Here is an 18,927-nt window from a genome sequence, read left to right on the forward strand (position 1 = left end):
ACTTGAGTTAGTTTTTCTGCCACCGGTGGTAGTGATAGACAGAAAAAGCACTACGCTTATTTTTCCTCTCAAAATTCTGAATTTTAGCCAAGGAAAGAGGGGAAGGAAATAATGAACTTCTGACAGGCGTTTCTCAAACAATAGAATACTAAATCATGGTTTGGGAATGAAGATCCTTTCTTACAAGGGCCGACTAAGGAGCTTAGCTTTTTTTAGCCAAGCAAAACTGAAGGCTGAAAAAGAGGAGGTGATTGTTGCACATAAGTAGATTGGGGCATAACAGCAGGGAAGGAAAAGAGCTATTAAATCTAAAGGACAATGCTGAAACAAGAACAAATGGGTATAAACAGACCATTAATAAATTCAGGCTGGTAATTAGAAGAATATGTCTAAATATCCGAAGAGCTGGATTATAGATGGTATTTCAGGGGAAACAGGCACAGGCAGGTGAAGGACTCCAACTGCATTTCAGATGGAGCTGTACATGGCAACCTTGGCTGGGGTGGAGGAGTGGACCCAAATCCAGCTCTGTACATTTTGCTTGGACAAGTCAATTGATTTTTAATATTTCCTCTAGTCTGCTCCATCTCTAGAAAAACAGAGGGGATAACCACTTTTCTTCCAAGTTGCTTTCTACCTATATCATGGCTGGATTCTAAATGGAGAAGCTTTCGCATCACCATTATATCAGAGATATCTTCTAGTCCTTGTTTGCTCTACAGCCAAGTGCTTTCATTGTCTTCCCTCTTTCCTCCACAGTTGCTTATCTCCTCCTGTCTTGTACCCCTAAACCATTTCAGACCTACCATTTCTCGAGTAAAGATATACAGCTGTAGTTCATGGTTACAAGCTACAGCACAGGTAGAGCAGCTTGTACTTAAGATGCCATTGTTTCCTTTCTTACTTACCCTGTTCACTTTGGGCAGCAATGGCTTTCGTTGCAACAGTTCTCAACCTGAATCCTAACAGTTCAGTGCTTTAATTAATAATTTAAGTGATTTGCATTCCATGAAGTGCATCCAAACAGATTTATTACAAGCATTTGCAACCTGTTCTTCTAAAGCACTTTTCGGATGTCTGTTCTTCATTAGAGCTCACCACCCAAGTTGGTTAGAGTGGTAGTATGAAGGTAAGTGCTATTTCTTGAAGCTTGTCTTGGGAGCTGAGCCAATTAGGACGGGCTGATGTTAGGGTCTGTGTGCTCATTCAGGTGGATGAATGTGCAGGGAGAAGTGAAAGAAGCAGAACAAAACCTCAAACTGAAACATCTGGGGAAGGGGGAGGAAGAATCTAATTGCTCCTACACCTGGTCTCTCTTTTAATGAGAAGGCTGGTGTGCTGCATCATGAGCTATTGCCCACCAGTAGGTTAATGCCTTCTATTTACTTATCTTTCTCTGCCACACTGTCCTATGCTAGCTCATCCCTTTGGACACACAAATCTTGCCCTTCTCCTTGGACCACTGGCAGAGCTATTCCTGCTCTGTCCTAGCTTATATTCCATGTAGCTGTCCTCTGCTCTCATTCACACCAAGCTGAGTCCTGCACGTGTCTGACCAATCTCACTTAGCCTTCAGCATGCAAGTTTTGCTATGTTGCTGGAAAATCCTAAGTCTTTTATTTATGACTTGTTTTAAGAAAGCATCAAGAAATACACCTAGACGTAAGCCTCAGAGACTGTATCGTCTGAGTAAACAAGAAAAGCATTTTATAGCTATGGGGAGCTGCAGCACATAAAGTCAAAGTGACTTTATCCAAGGCATGGGAGAAGTTCACAGAGGAGCTGATAATCCAGACTGTCTGCGCTATGCGTTAAGCCTAAAGCTGTCCTTCCTTCTGAATTTGAGGGCTAGGTCCGAGTTGCTGCAGTTTACTGTGTCTGCCTTAGTACTGCGTAACCCTAATTGCCCTTTTGTGCTTGGTCCTACTCTGTTCTTCACTTCTAGGTTGAAATTTCCTTGGCTTCTTGCACTGGGTGCACATCTGTCTGTATTTTTGATACTCCTCTGCTTTTTTTGACTGCCTGCTCTGTCCTTCTGTATTTAAATGCGCGCTGCTCACTTTAAGCAGTGAATCGATCCCCCATTCCAATATGCTGTGTGGGAACCTCTTGCAGCAAGGGCCGCAGCTTCACCCCTAACCTGTGAATTCTCTCTTGTTATGGGCATCGAGCTCTGGTCCCTCAGCCACTACAAGAAGAAGGTTTCAGCCTCATTTTTCACTGGTAGTGACTGGAATGACCAATCTGCTGCCTGCTGGGGAGCGAAAGGTCAGGCCAGGTCCACTCTGTGGCCACTTGTTTTTCTCCACAGTGACCAATTTCAGACAGTAATAGAAGCATCAATAATGTCTCTGTCTTCCCTGACTGCTTTTTTTTTTTTCTCTCCCCTATTGATTGAAATATTGTAGCTTCCATTTGTTAGCTCAGCCCCTGTGAGGCAGGCTGAGGTGTTCACTTGCAGCACGTGTCCTCCCCATGAGCAAGATGTGAGGAGCTGAACTAATTTGGGATCGTGGAGGTGTTGACTGCAGACTGCAACTTGTAATCTTCTTGGCTCCTGTTCTCTTGTGGCTGAGGCCAGAGTTCTCATGGCCCTGGGGGTTTACCTGGCAGCCAAACCTCTGCAAGATGCTTGAAGACAACAGATGGAAGAGAATCTCCAAGGGCTCCTTGCTGTCCGGCTCAGTGGACTTACAGCTCCTGCTGCCACAGCTGTGGAGGAAGCTGAGAACAAGAAGAGCTTAAGGACAGGGGCTGTGGGACACACGTGTCCTCAGAGCCCTGCTTAGCAGTGTGTGGAGCGTGACCTAGGCCAGCAGAAATGCAGTGGGAGCCACAGGTGCTGCCTTCCTTGTTCCCACCTGCCCAGCCTGATTCACCTTCAGGGAGCTTGTGCAGGGCAGTCAGACCCAAAGGCATCTTTTGCTTTCTTCTCTGTCACTAAACACTGTTTCAGTCTTGTGTACTTTTCTATCCCTTGAGTGCAAGCAAAAAATACCCATTAGAGGGCTTCATCACAAGTCACACTTCTTCCCTGTGGCTGGGTCAGTGCTAACAGAGCATCCTCAACTATGAATCTTGTCTGTCGGGCTGCAGGGCTTGCTTTTCTCAGGGTAAATTAAAGTTCAGAGCTGCGTGTCTAGTTTAGTGGTCTCTCCAGTCTGGGACTTGTGTGCTGAGCTCTCGCCCTGAGCCATCCTTGCTCTTTGTGTAGGGAAAGGCCACGAGGAGATGGAAGGTGGTGATGTGCTCCATCTCCTCAAGTTTCAGCAGACCCTATTTGTCACTGTTCTTCCCAAGTTCTGCAGCAGCTCAGCCTCCAACATACTGCAGAGCACCTGATAGCAGCCCCCACAGGCACTGTAACCTAATCATAGCCTTCTGTGGTGTTTAATTGTTGTCTTGATCACATTTGGGATGGGTGGATGAAATGATGCTGATGGTCTGCAGAGCAGCAGTTCAGAAGCCATATACACATATACTGCCCATCAGAGTCCAGAACACAGCTAGCACCCCCTGACTTCTGACAGCTGAAATTTGATGGGATTCAGTTGTTTTAAACAAATCTATTTCTGTGAGCATATGCTTCTGACTGAAAGGGTTTTGTAGTTTAGAGTTAATTGATATTCAAGGGAGATTATTCAGTGGTAATGCATTCATAAGCAATGTCACTGTTTGTTTGAAAAATTAAAACATTAATTTAAATTAAACTGTAAACAAGAGGAAGGCATCTTGTATGGGTAAGAACTGAGAAGGCAATGCAGAGTGTCTTCTGATTGGAGTAATGTTATAGCTCTATCTGTCCGGGACTGACATGCTTTAAAATGAGGAGGATTGAGAATGCTCTGGGCCATGTTTTCTGGCTTTTTACAGCATCTTGTCTCTTCATTAGGAGTAGATGATGGTTCAGTGATCACCTGAGACTTCCAAAACATCTGTCGATTCTCCTCTCCATCAGCCTTCCCTTATGGCTGTGGATTGCTCTCATTGGGGCATTTCACCATCTGAGCCCACGAGGTGATGGCATTCCTACCCCATGAAGTGCTTGCTGGAATTGGAATCAATCCTTTTAGGCTAGAAGAAAAAGAATGCAGTGGACCATTTCCACAATACTACCTCTATCACTTCTAGCAGGAAAGGCTTCTTGAGTAGAGAGCAGCATTTTCTGAGATGTTTCTCTTTACTAAAAATCTCTCCCTTAGAGACAGATCAAATGGCTTGTAAGCCCATTTCAATAAGGGTCAATAAGGCAGGCTGCAGCAGCCAGGGCAATCACTTGTGCCTTGGATGACCTAGGTTCAAGTTTCTGTACTGCTGTAGGAATTCTATGCATCCTCAGGTGTCACCTCTTTTCTCCCCACTTCAGTTCTTTCTTGTGGCATGGGGCTATCAATGCTTTCTTGCTTCACGAGATTTCCAGAATATAAGTACAGTGGTAACAAGGATTATCTAAATAACGTACTTAGATGGGCAAGTATGATTATTTGCCATATCTTTTATGACAAAAATGTTTTCAGGGGCCATCATACATCACATAAGCCAGAAGCAGTAGGGAAATAATTCCCTGTTCTCAGCTGTTTTTGGTTTTTTTTCTGCTTGTGGCCGTGGTGTTTTTTGGGGGGAGGGTGGTTATTTTGTCCCAGAGCCTTTCTTTACATGTTGATACGTAGGGTATCTTTTGCATGAGTTTGTTCATCACACTATACCCAATAATATTAGCAAGTGAAGTGTAGAAAGTTCTTTATGGCAAAGAAAAATCGAATTTCCTCTCAGAGATTATTGGCAATAGAAAAGTCAGAACGATGTTAATCCTGTCCAGTACAGACAATTCCCAGTAGCTTCAACATGTTAGTCTTCTGTTTTTCAGAAGTTTATCTTTGGCTCCCAGTGGGCTGCAGTAAACTTGATTTGGCAGAATGTGATCCCTGACATTTCTTCTAACAGTCTCTGTATCAGATGGGAATGCCACTTTTTTTTTCTTAAATTGTGAGACAATGAGATTGTTTCTTAAAATGAACATGAAAACTTGAGATGTCTAAATCAGGTTTCAGTATATGGGAAAACATCATGGTTTGTTTTTTGTTTTTTTTTTTTTCTGGACAGAATAAAAGAAGTAGAACTGCTAGATTCTATCTTTGTGCCTTGCTGTGAATGAACAATAGTGAGTTGGATCCTTTCATGCCTCAGTTTCCCAATGTTCTAAAAAAATCTATAATTTTAAGGAAAGATATGACTTATCTCGGAAAAGCTATATTCTATTATGGCTTATTTAACCATTAAAATCATTTCAAAAGCAAATCATTTAAAGCCGATAGAAAGAAATACTTTTCTTACATAGCGTATAATTAGCATGTGGCACTCAATGCCACAGACATTACTGAAGCCAAGAGCTTTGGAGGATTCGCGGAAGGATTAGACATTCATAGGAATAATGAGAAATTCTATTAGAGAAAATAAAAAATGTATGAGATGGAGAAATTCACGCGTCAGGGCATAAAGCAACCGCTAATTGATGGAGGCTGGGGGAACATCATCCCCATGGGCAGGGTACCATGGGATGGTTCATGCCATGAGGTGGGTGCCAGGCTGCCCGAGCCTCAGCCTGTCCTGGTGAGGTTTCCACCTACATGGGAAAGCACAAATCAAAGGTCCCACTGAGCTTATCAAGACTGATGGAGCAACATTGCTCAGCCATAGTGGCCTGGTAGCCCATGACTTTGACAGCTTGTGCTGTTTTCTCCTGTTTGGAACTCTCCAGCTTTTTTTTAACCTGTCCCATCTGTGTGTAATCTCGGGAAAAAACAGCAAAAAAAGCCACACCAGTGAATTACACAAGATCCCTCTGCTGATTTGTGGTCTTCCCTGTTCAGTCTCCATCCGTCTGTTTTCACAGAATCACAGAATTGTTTGAGTTGGAAGGGACCCTTTAAGGCAGTCTGGTCCCACTCCCTGCAGTGAACTGGGACATCCGTAGCTCCAGCAGTGCTCAGAGCCCCAACAGTCTGACCTTGGCTTCTGCAGGGATGGGGCATCACCACCTCTAGGCAGCCTGTGCTGCTACCTCACCACCCTTATCATTAAAGGAAAAAAAAACAACAAAACCTTTTTCCTTATATCCCATCTAAAACTCCCCTCTTTTAGTTTGCAACTATTTCCCACTGTCCTATCACAACAGAGTGTGCTGAGCAATCTGTCCCCTTCTCTCTTGCAGCCCCCCTTTAGATACTGAAAGATCCCTCCCAGCTCCCCCCAGGTTTTTCTAGTGCCTTCCAGCCTGGCTGGCATAAGGCACACAGCCGTTTAGCAACCATGTCAGGTAGCAGCCATGTTTGCAGCTATCGAACGAGCAATTATAGTTCATTCAATCAAAGACTTTCATTTGATCCAGCCTCAATTAAGAGGGAAGGCATTGCCACATCTGCCTGCGAGTTCAGAAGTGTCCACAATTCAACTTAGATTATTGCTATATTTCTGCAGCCTTTGATAGAGTAAGATTGATTACAAGAAATAAGAAAAAAGAGTGACCTTCCCCGGACTTTGCCAATGGTATTTCAGTTAGTATTTTATAATCACTGTTTAACAGAGAAATTGCTCTCTGGCTATTAATATTAAAAATTATCACCTTCTTTGACTAATAAAATCAATAAAGGCTCCTATCCTTTGAAAAGTCCAGGAATCTTCTCTCTGTTCATAATTAAACATTTCTATCTAATCTGGAGCATAATAAGCTTCAAAGTTTCATGAAATTACTCATAATAATATCTTACAGAACACCTTTCCGCTCAGCAGGTTTCATAACGTTGGCCCAGGTCTGGGAAACAACTTCATGCACTGACTGGGTCTGGATGCAGATGTTGCTGTTTAAGGAACAATTTGTGGAGTCTCATAGTCAGTTACAAATTCCTATTAGGAATTATGCATTGGAAACACAATTAAAGCACTCTTGCTTCTGAGGTTGCCATATAACAGCCTGGTGACAGTGTGGGTGCATGCAGTAAGACGTGTATTTGCTTTTATTGAGAGTTTTCAGGAAAGGATCAGGATGTTGCAGATGCTGAGCACTTGTAGACAAATCCTAATGTCAAACAGGTTTTTTTAAAACTATTTTATTCTATTTTTGTTGGAACACAGAGGATGAAAGTACTTCTTGCTATCTTCTTGCTGCAACAGGTTTAGCTGTGGATATTTACAGTCAGTTCCTAGAGCTGGTGATGATGTGAGCACCGAGTATCACTTGTGTAACCTTCATTGCAGCCAGGGTGTCAGTGCTAGCACACATAATGGCAGGAGGGGGATCTGATTCATAATCTTATATGGGGAGATACTTATTTCTGCCTCTAATTTCTACTGTCCTTTCTCACAGTTACATTTATCAGGATCACTCTCTTCTCAAGCAAGTTATCTCCGTCAAGCCTGAATGGCTATTCTCACGGGGTACCGAGAGACATGCGAGCTAATTAACTATCATCCTGCATTTGATGATGATGAGCATCCATTGAGAACCTCCTATCCCAGTGGATCTCATGGAGCTTCACATATTAAACAAACCTGCATGTGCCAAGTGCAGGGATTACCTCTTTGTAAGTGAATGCAGCAGTTCCATGTCGGAGCAGCCTGCAGCTCAGCCAGCAGAGCTGTGCAATGCAGCGGGGAGGAAGGAGTGCCTGGATGGGATGATTAACTTGTCTCAGAAAATGATGTCTCTGCAGGGCTTTCATTTCACATGTAGCTACCATGGGGAGCGCAGGCATGAAATGTGAGTTAGGGATCCCTCTTTGCCACTTGTCCACGAAGAGAATTCCTGCAGGCATTGTGAGTATAGGCGTCAACCTAGATTTAGGTAATGATAATGAAAAATTGGCCCTTTTAATCTAATCCAGTCCTCTCTTTGGCATAAAAACTTCTGAACATGGGTGTTTTGTTATGAAAGAAAGTTCTTCCGTTGTCTGTCCTTGAAACCTGCAAAGCAGTCCCAATGGAAGACTGAGCTGGTGCTGTATACTTTTTCTATATTCAGACCATCCCTACGGAGGATCTTAGCTAATGTAGTCCTGCATTGCATTGCCTTTAGCCCTTTGATTCCCATACGTGTTTTGGAAGTACTGTTTTGGGCTTGTCTTTGGAAGCTTCAGCCCCTGGTTTTGCCTTGGTTCTGGCTTTTATTGAGGCTCTGGAATCCCAAAACAACCACAACTGTGTTTAGGGCTAAGAAAAAAGAAAAGCCACAACTCCTTTGCACACCCCTCCCTGTCTCCATCTGAGTGTAAAGATAACAGTCTGTGCGCTGCATCGATAGATGAAAGAGCTCCCTAAATGCTGCGTGCCATCAGAGAACAACAATCAGTGGTGTGAAACTGCAGCCATACTGCCCACAGATGGGTCCCTGCTGATTTTTACTTGCTGCAGAACGGGCCCTTTCCTATTTATTACTGTTACCATCTGAACCCAAGCTGCAGTTCCCCCCATGTTTACTCATCGCCGACTTTATCACATCCCCTTTCATTTGCTTCCTCTGTGAACAATTTACATTTCACCCCCTTGGTGCTTCTTTGGATGAGCCTCCTTTCATCTCTCATCGTAATGTTCAATAATGACATTTCCATTTGCTTTCCTTTTCATGAGGCTCCTTTATGAAAACAGGATCTGACCTCTCTCTTTGTGTTTTTCCATCAGCCAAGAATCACATTGTGCATGAATTTAATTGACTTATTACATCTTTACAGAGTATGGTTACTTTAGTGTTGTGTGTGTTCTGTTTGTTTGTTTGTTAATTTCTGGGTCTTTGAGAACTAGATTATGCAATTTCCAGAGCCTATTTCCAATTACTATTGAATCTTTCAATTGAACTGAATTTCATTGTGAGCTGGAAAATAGAATGAACTGAAAATTCAACTGAAAACATGTCAGTATTGTTGATACATGTGTTAGTGCTAATATAAAACTTATCAACTTATTTTCTTATGTGGAGGGGATGTAGGAAGGGGGAAACATCAAATAAACAAAAGCAGGCACTGTTTTCTTTCACTGAAAGAAACATCTGTATTGCGCCGAACAAAACCTTATTTTTCTGACTGCGGTGAGCATGAAATCCACCTGATCCTGTTTCCCAGTCCTCAGATGCGATGAAAAACTCCTTCAAGCAGTCTCCAGCATTACTGGTGTTTAAATAGCTCCTGATGTGGTATAAACTGGCCTATCACTTTTGATCCAGAGGGAAGGAGATTGATTTACTACTGTAGAGAATCTGGTCCACGGTTGTGAGGAGTGATGCTGGTGCTGGTGGCACCTTGTGGAGGAGGAGAGCGGGCTGCTGCTGCGATGTGCCGCACGCAGAAAGAGCCTGTTGGTACAGAAACCCTTTAAAGTGTTCAGCTTGTGTAAGCCAATGTTGTCTGCTTGGATCGCAGCAAGGTGCGATGTTCCCTGGGAGATGTGCTGTAGTCCCACTCTGCTCTGAACCTGCCTGGTGCTGCAGTGGCAAACAGGGACACGGGACTGCCTGCCCTTGTTGCTGCTGGCTCTGTTCTTCATCAGGAGTGCCTGGCCTCTGTGCTCTGATTCCTTCAGCATCCAGTAGCTCAGTGTTAGCATGGCTCCCAGGAGGAGTAAATATGCCTCACATATTTACCTCTTGGCGAGAGAGGTAGAGGTGACCTGTCTCTGCAAGACAGAGCCCTCAGACGTTTGGATGTAGCTTTTTTTTTTCTCCAAGTCCTTGGTTATTAAAACTTTCCCTGCGCACCATTCCATTTCTTTGCGCCTTGCTCCCTTTCTCTGCACGTTTTCCATCTTTTGTTCTTTTTCTTTTTTTTTTAAAGATGTGGGGAACTAAAATTACACTCACTGGAGATTCAGGGGACTGTACATTTATCCAGTGGCACAACGTTTCTTCATGTTTTCTTCTCTGATCTTCCTGCTATTCTATTTGCCTTTTGCAGCGTTCCGAGCGCTAAGCTAACATTTTTATAGAACTATCCACAATGGCTCCACGATCCTATTCCTGACTGGTAATAGCTCATTTAAACCCCATCATTGTGTGTGTATATATAGCTAGGCTTATTTTCCCCACGTACATTACTTAGCATTTATCAGTGCTGAATTTCATCTGTCACTTCATCACTCAATCATGCTGTATCACACGAGTCCTCAGCAGTTCTCTGTAGTCAGCTTTGGATTTGACTACGCTCAGTAATTTTGTGTCAGCCACTAATTTCATCATCCTGCTATGAATCCCGACTTCCAGCTCGTTTATGACTGCATTGAATATGCATTCAATCCTTTTGAGCAGTTAACGAGAAAACTTCTCTTTCATCCTATTAGGCCGCAGCGTTTTTCAGAGCTTTCAGTATTGGGTGTTGACATGAGAGCTGTGGGGATTTTTACTGTTTGGTTGAACGTTTTTGTTTGTTTGTTCATTCATGAGCACTGCATTGACTGCATAGTCCTTATTGATATATTTCTTAATTACTTAGAGGACCCCTTAATGATTTTTGTGGCATGGCTTCCCTCTACACCAGCTCTATTGACTCTTGCCGATGAACTATGTGTCCACGTGTTTGCTAATTCTGTTTGTTCTAGTTTCAACTAATTTGACAAATTTACCAGGTACAGCAATCAGACCTGTTGGTCAGGGATGTGCAATCAGCTCCACAAAGTGTTCTTCATTCTGGAAGTGTGTTTGCCACCTCTCCTTTCTACATGGAGACTGCTTTCTTCCACTGAGCTGCAGCACCTGGCACTTGGCACGCTCCTCACCCCTGCTTCAGTGCTGATTGTGGGAGGACCAACCCCGACTGTGTGCTCTTCTGGATCCTGAATGCTCACATTTGTCATGATTTACTGTCTCTTCAACCTCATCTTTAGATTAGGGATGTTTTTCACTGCATCAGGCAAAAGAAGTTGTGTTTACATCCACATTCAGGCTGGATGTGGCTCTGGGCAGCCTGCTCTGGTGGTTGGCGACCCTGCACACAGCAGGGGGTTGAAACTGGGTGATCATTGTGGTCCTTTTCAACCCAGGCCGTTCTATGATTGTATGATTTACAGAGGTAGGAGTAAATGGAGAGATTGGGGGCTTTTTAAGGATAAGGTTTTGTCTGACAGATATATAGTATTTGTGTTTGAGTCTTCCTCCTGATGGAAAGGGAAACAGCTGTGAGCAGCAGAGTGAGTAAAGGTCCTTAACATCACAGGACCACTTCAGTCCCTCTTCTCTCTCAGTCATTTGTCCAGCAAACTCAAGGAGCAAACACATTTGGATTATCCCTCAACTAAATGGGATCTTACCTTCAGCTGCTGTGAGTCAGAACGGCTCCGCAGCGGATTTTTTGAGCGATGGATCTGGCTACTTTTACAGAATCCCATTATATCTGGGGATTGACACGATTTCAAAATGAGTTTTGTTTTAAATGACATTCCACAGCTCTTTCAAAAAGCCTTAAGCTCGTGCTGCCCATCTGGTTCAGGAAAGCATTCAGTTATTTTTTTTTAACTGTCAAAGGAAGGGAGGGATGAAAGCAGGCACACCTTAATCACATGTGCTTATTTACAAGGTCTGGAACACCTCATCTCTAGTTCAAAACCTGGTGAAGGAAATTCTATTTCCTTCAATGGTTTTGGATTCATTTATTTATTTTCACTGGGGCTGGTTGCCTCAGTAAAGTGCCTGGATGAACGAATCAGAGGCCAAAACCCAAGCAAAAATAATGGTCAATGCAAGTGGTGCAATTATGTTCATTTCAGTGCAATTCTCACTTCTGACATCAGCTGAGTAACTGGTCTCTTGGCAGAGCAAGGAGCTGGGAACTCTCCTTACTCATCTGTGTTTTACTGGCTTGGTGGACAGACTGGGAACTGAGCTGCAGAACTGCTCCGCTCCTTCACAGCAGCATTAGTTTCACTTCTAGGATTGGATACACTTTTCCCTTTTAAAGAACACATCTATGAACAAACTAAACCACTCCCTGCAAACTGGCTTTTCTGCTAGCACTGGGATCAGTCTCACAGCTCCACTGCAATTCTCTCCCATCTGCCAGAAAGGCTCATCGCTCTCGGGAGGGAAGCCTTAAATATTTCCAGTGACATTTCCTTGGCCTCTGGTGATTTAATATTATTAACCCGGTATGTTATTAAAGTGATAGAAGAAGTCTCCCCTTCACTGGTATATATTTCTGAAAACTCATTTGAATTTTTATTACTTTATTTTGAGGGGCAGCTGGTGGAGCACAGAATGGGCACAGGAGGGAAATTTGCCTGGTCCGAGGAACGAACACCTCTGGATGGAGATTGTGGGTTCTGTCATTGCAGGAAACTGTGTTAGAAGTAACAGAATTAAGAGTATTTCTTAATCTGAACTGTTGAACTGAAGTATTTCTGGGAAATCTGTAGGGTTTGTGTGTGCCCACATATAAGTGAAAATTCATCTCACCACTCAAAAAAGCCCAACTTTAGAATGAGGTTGGTTACAGGAGGTCCATACATTTTCAATGCTCTTTTGAATGCTTCCACTTTTTGTTGGGACACTAATTCCTTAAACATTCGAGGAGAAAAATGTCAGTTATGGAACGTCGTTCCTGGTTCTAGGATCAAGGGAATAGACAAAATCTTTTTGCTGCTTGTTCAGGAGAGCCAGGTTATTAGATCTCAATCAGCTGCTGACACTCAGGGAATTGATTTTTGTCATTCTTTTTTCCTGTCTTCCCACACTCTACCCAGTTGTCATGTAGAAGTTTTCAGGAAATTCAAACAAAATGGCAACATCTTCAAAGCGCTGTGAAACAGCCCCTCTGCGTTTGCTGCTGGATATTTGGTTCAGTGCCTTAATCCAAGCCCATTATCTATGCTTCATCCATTAAAATGATATCTCTTTGAAAGGATACTTAAGGATATTTCCTTTCTCTATGGCTTATCAGCTCCTTTCTGTCTGCCTGTGTGTATTGGCCCGTTGGTATTTTTAGATGGTTCGCTGGAAACTTTGCAGTGTGCTTTCAAGTTAAGAAATGATATCCTATACTGCCAGGGCTTCATTCTTAAACAAGACATTCACGACTTTTCTGTCAAGCTTTAACACTGGTATTGCAACAAAACCTTCCCATTCAGGTTTATTTTTTACCTTTTCCTTCCATGTAATCTCTAAAATCACTTTAGAAAAATACTGTATCTAAAGCTGATATTAAACTCTCAGGTGCTCGGCAAATGATTTAAAGCAATGGCTCACACTGGGGTAAACCCCAGAGATTTCTTTTGTACAATTCCACCTACATAATCTCTCAGAGGTAGATTTTTAGAGCTTACCATTTACTTTAGGCTCGGGACATTCCTCTGCATTTATGGCTCATCTACTTTCTGTCCACCAGTTCTCTTAGACAAACATTGCTGTTCCCCTACTGTTTTATCTCTTTCTGTCATCCCATACACAAGCAGGGCATGATCATCCATCTGCCCCAAAGCTGGGCACTGGAGAAAAGATGATGCACTCCTGATAGGAGCGAGTGCAGTGCTGGGGAAGGCAGGCTGTGCTGCAGAGCCCTCCTGCAGCCCCGGAGCAGGAAGGAGGCTGCTGTGATTCTTGCCTGGTGCCAAGTGATAAAACATCAGTGTATTTGTTTTGTGACATGCTGGTTTTGAAAGGATGTCAGGCAAATGTTGCTCTCCCACTTGTGTCCTTTTTTTTCCCTTTTCTGTTGCCTTCTCTACTGCAACGTGTTGAGCAGTGCTTCTCTCCCAGTGAGCATTTTGGACTCTCCAGGATCCCAGTCTGCAGCAGCATTTGGGACGTTGTCCTGTCCAGCCTGCAGCAAACACTTCTTTGTAACACATGGGATAAGCAAGGGGGAGGAAAATGCAACATGTAGCCCCATGAAGGAGCTGCAAATGGAACATCTGGACACTTCTGTATGTGAGAACAAGTGCAAGCTTTGTAATTCTCGCAGATGGAGCTTTGCTCAAAGACAGGACCTGTTTGGGGAACAAGGAAGGGAATTATGGCTGTGTAGTGGAAATGAAGCATAATATTTTCTAAAGTATTTATGCAATAGGCGTTGCTAATACCTATATCTACATAGGAATGTTTTAGCAGTTATCTCAGGGGAGATATACTAGGCTATAATGTCAGAGCCCCTGTGTCTGTCTCAGGTAAGTTTGTTATTCCCCATGAAAACTGTGTAGGTCTCTCCCCTCCTACATGTCTCTTCCTGACTTACATGCTAAACCTCCATGTCCCTGCACTGCAATCATTTACTTCAGCTTGAGGCTTGTCAGTCCTCATCACCAGAACATGACTTGGATCATATTTTTTCACAGAGGAAGCGTCTTCAGAATTTCTTTATTATTTCATTTTTGTCTAAAGAGAGCCTACAGAGCTGTCTTGTTGTTTGAGGCATCCACTCCTCAAGTAACAGAGCACTACTGGAACAGAAGTCCACTCCTACCAAGTACATAACTTCCTATAGGTGTTTACATCATTAAAAATATTCTTCATTTGAAAGCACGCCTTGTGATACATTGAAAAAAAATAAATCATTCCTTAACAAGAAATTCTCATTTATTTTTAATGTTGTGCTCCTAAAGAGACAGATTTTGACAGGAATATAGAACTGAAAGGCAGCAGTGATGCATGTTCCTTTTGAATCATTCTGACTCAAAAATCAAGAAATCACATAGATGATTTCAGACAAAACCTTCCCTTTTCACACCATGTGCTCCCTGGGACACAGTCACACCTCTTTGCCTTGCTGTGCAGAGGTACAGCAGTGTGCAGGGGTCAGCAGTGTCCTTCCCCCTCGTGTGATGCCCTAATGCAGTGTGATGTTTGCTTCCCCCCGGCAGTCTCACCTCTTCCTGCTGCTCGGTCTTTTCTCAACACCATATCTCACTTAGTTCACTTTTTTATTTTTCCTTTAAAAGTTTTTCTGCTGTTTGAAGTGTAACTAAATATCTGCACTTGTTCATCCTTCATTGCGCACGTGGATGCAAAGCATAAGCAATTTCTCCCTCCTCCTTCTAATACCCAAAAACATTTCAAGCAATTCAGCCATGAACACGCATCATCGCCTTGTGTCAATTTTCCAGTTTCCCACTGCGCTCTTTCCATCTCATTGTGGCCCCTGCCCCACTTGCATTCTAGCCCTGATGCAGACAAACAACCTACCCACACCATGATTTCCCCCATAACCTACAAGGAGGTGCAACATAGAGTCACAGAATCATAGAGTGGCCTGGGTTGAAAAGGACCACAATGCTCATCCAGTTCCAACCCCTGCTATGTGCAGGTCGCCAACCAGCAGCCCAGGCTGCCCAGAGCCACATCCAGCCTGGCCTTGAATGCCTGCAGGGATGGGGCATCCACAGCCTCCTTGGGCAACCTGTTCCAGTGCCTCACCACCCTCTGGGTGAAAAACTTCCTCCTAATATCCAACCTAAACCTCCCCTGTCTCATTTAAAACCATTCCCCCTTGTCCTATCACTATCCACCCATGTAAACAGCCATTCCCCCTCCTGTTTATACACTCCCTTCAAGTACTGGGAGGCCACAGTGAGGTCTCCCTGCAGCCTTCTCTTCTCTAAGCTGAACAAGCCCAGTTCCCTCAACCTTTCCTCATAGGAGAGCTGCTCCAGCCCTCTGATCACCTTAGTAGCCCTCCTCTGGACTCTAAGAGCTCCATGTCCTTCCTGTACATCCCTAAGCCAATCCCGAAATGAACTTCTGCCTTTCCCTACCACTCAACCAGGATTTGCAGTCTTTTCTGCTTCTTCCCACCCCATATTTCAGACTCCTCACTGTCTCTATGGCCCATTACAGTAATGCTGGCGTCCGGTTAATGCTCCATTCCCTCTTCAGAGCTGTTGCTGCTGTGTAAGGCTGAGTGCAACCATCACTGAGCACCTAATGGGCGCTGTGCTTGCTGTGCTTCCAGTGTCTGCACCAGTGCCTTTTACAGCCCTTTGGGACACTGTGAATGTGGAAGACCCTACAAACCCAAACCTTATTCTATTCCAGAACAGTGCTTTTAAGTCTTTTTATCACAGAATGAGGCAAGGGTTGAGTTGAGCCCAGAAATAGCAATTTAAAGTTTTCATGAAAGAGGAGCTGTGTACATGTGGTATATTTTAACATAATCAGAGAATGCTAAGTGCACAAAAAGCATATTGTGTATTTGTGGGCAGTGGGGGCTGGGGGGGAGTGTAAGTGCTTGTTTTTCTTTGGGGTTTCATTTGTTATGTAATCAGACAGAGATCTATCAGGATGACAAAGAGACGAGGAGGAAAATAAGACCCTCACAAAGGGCCCTGATTGTTTGAGTTCAGGAAAATAACAGCCTGTTCCAGTCAGTGGACATCTCAGTGGGATCCACGACAGAGAAAAGAAGAGGATGCTGAGCATCTGGGGCCAGGTATTTCCTCATTGGTATCTCCTCATGGGTTTGCCAAGGTGAGCTCTGTACACGGACACCAGCCCAGCATTGTGTACTCGGCTGCAGTGTGCAGCCCCTGTAAAAGGCTGGCTGATCCTTCAGCAATCTGGGGACTGCCTGGAAATACCCAGCAGTACTTCACTTGCTAATTCATCAAATTTTGTTGCGTTGACAGATTTTAGCAATATATTATGTAGTAATTTGGAGTTCTTTGCTAGATGCATCAGCAGTTAGATGCTGTACAAGTTTATATCTAAGTGGATTCCCCAAAGTAAAAATGCTTATGATAAAGCCCCGTTAATTGCTACTTGCTGAACTCACTGAGTTCGCCAGTTTTTAATCTGTTCAGTGTATTTTGTCTTAGCATAGCTCTAACTTTTAAAATCAAAACATTGTACAATACTAAGTCAGAGGCTTTACTAGAGCCAAGTCCATCAATGTGATTATCAGTCCAACTTGGAATCTACCCAAATAATTAAATCAGGTTATTTGATAAAACCTGTTTTCCATAAAATCATGTTGACAGTCATTAATTATATTCCTATTCCTTAATGCTTTATTAATTGGTTCTTGTATTAACTCTTCCGTTATTTTCACTGTATTTATGTCACTATAAATTACCAATCCATGGTAACCAGTCATCCCACGTAGTATTTTTGAACGTGACATTGTTATCAGAGCATCCTGTTCCTGGAGCTCTCTTTTGATTTACAGCTAATATTAGTGTTTGTGGGGTAGGTACCTTCTTGTTCAACACATCTGGTAGTGTTCGCTAAGTTTCAGAGCCCTGTGCTTTTTGCTTCCATTTTGATCCCAGGTCTATCACACTCATGCTGTGATGGACACGATGCCTGACTTTCTCTGCACTCAGTTCAGCATTAACTGCCTCGATTTATTTCTAAGCATAGACATAAAAATCTCTGGAACCTGCTCAGGTCCTCTCCTTTCTGCCAAAATCACCGTCTTTTTCTGTTATGGACATTATTTTTGTCTCAGAGATAAAAGTGAAGGGGCAATAGCTCTTCCCTTCTACAACATATAACCTCTTGGTAAAGTTCTGTGATTCCAGCAGTGAGAACTATATCATCCTCACACTTCAAATTACAAATCAACCCGGAGCTTACTTCGGCCATCCTCTAAAATCTTTACACTGCAGTATATAAACTGTTATTGAATAGAATTGCCTTTTTTTTTCCCATGGTTATTAGCAGTTTGTCATCTCTGCTTTATCATCACCAGCCATCGTGTGTTGTAATGGGCTGATACTATTGTTAGGCGTTTCTTTATCCCTAACTTACCTTAAAACTCTCTTTATTTTCTTTAGCTTTTCCAAAAGATAGATTTTTTTCCCTGACGTTTCTTGCTTGTGTTAAAACAGACTCTGTTTAAATGTGCCTATAGAAAGTTAATTTTAGATATGGATTCGTCCTTTTATAAAACAGTAATCATAATAATAATAAAAATACAAGGAAATCCCACATATATTTTTCTTTCTCTTGTCGCTGCAGAAGTGTTCTCTGTATAATATTATTCAGTGCTATTATCTTGGCTAATTTTAAATGTCACAAGTACTGGAGGTTCAACCATTTCTCCTTAGAGATATGTCCAGAGCCTAATAGATACTTCTTTTTTGATTCTTTTTTTTTTTTTTTTTCCCTTAATGATGACCTTATATTTTTGCTTCAGTGAAGTTTTGCCACATCTACGCTGTTGTAATTGAGGGCAAAATTTGGCCCTTTGACATCAATGGAATTATACAAGAGATGAATCTATCCCACTTAGGTCATAAAACCTCTCCTTGTAAATCAATCCTTCCAGTCCCTTTATCATCACCGAGGATGTTCTTTGAATTCTCTCCAAGCTGTCAATATGTTGTTGATGCTGAGATACTCAGAACTGACTGGATGTTTGTTTCATTGAGCCCAGAGGGGGGGGAGGTGAAATGACCTCTCTTGACAAGAATTTATATGTATCCTAAATAACCCCGTCCTCCTGTTATTGCTGCCACATTAACCCGATGTGCTAGTATGGGTTTTATCCTTATCTTTTAGTCTTTCTGCATATCTGACTTCCCAAATAGCCAGACTTCAGGTGGTTTTTGTTCCTTCATTTAATGGGCAGCTGAGATGCTTTCTGCCTGTTTATTCCAGGTTAACCAGCTATTTACTATTTTTTTTTACCTGGGGATTTTGCTGACTTTTTGCCTTAGATAAATCACTTTTCCTTTTTGATTCAAACTCCAGAACGAAGCTAGCAGTGTGGCCAGCCAGCAGTTTCCAATTATGGCTACAAGCCTTATAATCAGTTTGCATTTTCAAAGGATGTTACAGTCTTTTGGAGAAGCACTGTGCTGCTAGTTACCTCCCAGTGCTCTCAGGGGTGAATCCAGAGTATATTTAAATATACAGCAGCACTTCCACTGATCCGGTATTTTGGTGCCTTTGGAACACCACGCCTGTTCCCTTGTGGGTCTTCCTTTCCTACTCACTAAGATGCTGTTTGGCACCAAGAATTG

General features: G+C 42.9%; 1 long non-coding RNA gene across 7 annotated transcripts in view; it reads left to right on the forward strand.

Annotated features, from left to right (window-relative positions):
- Positions 1 to 18,927, forward strand: part of LOC116234181 (uncharacterized) — a 160,357-nt gene that overhangs the window by 74,844 nt on the left and 66,586 nt on the right. The window lies entirely within an intron of this gene.

This window comes from Phasianus colchicus, chromosome 19, assembly GCF_987193195.1.
Source record: "Phasianus colchicus chromosome 19, bPhaCol1.hap1.1, whole genome shotgun sequence".
NCBI classification, from domain to species: domain Eukaryota; kingdom Metazoa; phylum Chordata; class Aves; order Galliformes; family Phasianidae; genus Phasianus; species Phasianus colchicus.